Genomic DNA, 2,180 nt, shown 5'->3' with positions numbered 1-2,180 from the left:
ACCTCCTGGTCTCAGTTGCAGGGGGCGTTATACTGCTGCGACTTGTCGTCTCCGCACTGTCCCCCACATCACCTGCACCAGTATTTGCAGCCTGAGTAGTTAGGAGCACTTCAAGTGCACTTCAACAAGCCCCCTTGAAACATCACGGCTGCAGTGTGCCAGCCCTTCCTGCATGGCCACGGAGCACCTGCAGAGCAGAGAGGTGGCTGTGGAGAGGCGGTTCACCACCTTTGTATGATTCTCCATCTTCTGCCTCTCCCTGCGTCGTGCCATCCTGTCCTCATCAAGTTTGCTGCACAGCAGCATCACTGAGCGGGACATGTCCCTCATGCCCTCTGCCATTTCCTTCATGCCCTCAGCGAGCGTCTTGTTCATTGAGCAGATGCCCTTCTCAATGTTCTGCATGTTTGCATTCACTTGTCTCACCTGCCGCTGTACTGATAGTAGGCGCTGAACCTTTACCATGCTCGCCTAAAGCCCTGCGAACACACCATGCTCCTCACCCTGCAAATGGTGACTGGGTTCCTTAGCCCTGCGGCGTCTGGCACCTGTGTGTGATCGCACTGTGGAGGACTGCGATCCTGCATCCACTGGCACTGTTGGCTGTTCGCCACCTCTGCTAGTGTCTTCCAAGGACAACTCCATCTCTTGGAGTCTGTGGTGACGCTGCTGCTGCTGATGGCAATGGTGGTGCTGATGTCAGTGGTGGTGATGCTGGCAGTGGGGTTGTTGCTGGCAGTGGTGTTGTTGCTGGCAGTGGTGGTGATGCTGGCAGTGGTGGTGATGCTGGCAGTGGTGGTGATGCCGGTGGTGGTGGTGTGGTGTGCCCTGCAGTTGCACTGGCCTCCTCCAATCTCTCCCTCCGGGGTGCCCTTCCTGCCTTGTCATGTGCAGACCTGCGCGATGTCTCGCCTGTGGACACAAATAGTACATTAGCTCACTAGTCTGGCAGGACTACATACCAATAATAAATTTACGTTTCTGACAATCTATCTTTCTGTCCTCTGCTTGCTTATCACTGATGTGTGTCACATGCCTTTGTGTCCAGTGGGATGGCTGTCATGATAGGTGTTACACTGACTACATCTCCCATCATGCATTGATGGTGTTTAGTGAAACCAGTACTGGAGTGGGATTCACACTGCCTCATTGGGGAATGGGTTTAGGGAGTGAGGGGCGCAGCGTGGTGTGCATGCTTCTTACCTTGTTTGTTGGCAGCTCTGGCTGATCTGTCTGCATCCCCGATTCTGCTGACGCTGTCAGGCTCTATGGTGGACTCCACCAGCTGGTCCAGTGCAGTCAGTGCAGGTGCCCTGTTTCTTCCTCCTCCTGTCAGGCTGGCTTGTTTTTTGATCGCAGCCATCTTCTTCTTTGTTTGACTCCTGACATCGTGCCACCTTTTTTTTAGTTCTTCAATTTCACGGGGGTCACTCCTACCGCATTCACCTGTGCATGGATTCCAAGCCATATTTTCCGCTTCTCTGATTCTGGCACTTGCAAAGACTGTTTCCCAAACAGCTTTGTGTAATGTTTAACCACCTCCTCAATCAGGATCTGACGCTCGCTTTCGCTAAATTTTAGCTTTCTTTTCCTTTCTGCAGCTTCATTTTCAGTCTCCTTGTTGGCCATTATGCAGTATTTTTAAGGGAAAGTTCTCACTGTTGCTCCTGTGTTCTCCTCTGCACTCCCTGCTTCTCAAGAAGGTTCAGATGCAATGCACCTGCATGGGTGTGGCCACTTCCTGGTTGGGAGGTGGGGTGGATGCACAGGATTGGCTGATTCCTCAATTGCTGCTATTTTGAAATACCGATTCGGTAATACAGATTCGGTAATACCGATCGGTATTGAGGACTCGGTATTGCTTTTTCCGAATTTTACCGAATCGGTAAAAAATACTGATTTTTTACCTACTTCGGAAATACCGAATTCTTAATACCGATTCGGTAAAATTTGGTATTAAGAATTCAGTATTACACTTTTACCTACATATGGCCCGATATGCCTTAGACGGATGATTAAAAGCAAATGAAATTGGAATAAGTAACATTTCTAGGCCTATGTAGGTTGTCTATGCGATTGCACGTCGGAGCTTCCCAGGCACAAATGCTGACCCTGACAGTACCCAAGATGTTGGTGTCCATTAACAGAAGCAACCGTATTTACCAACACAGCATGGTACA

Source organism: Triturus cristatus, chromosome 8 (assembly GCF_964204655.1).
Source record: "Triturus cristatus chromosome 8, aTriCri1.1, whole genome shotgun sequence".
NCBI classification, from domain to species: Eukaryota; Metazoa; Chordata; class Amphibia; order Caudata; family Salamandridae; genus Triturus; species Triturus cristatus.
This window is presented reverse-complemented; position numbering follows the sequence as displayed.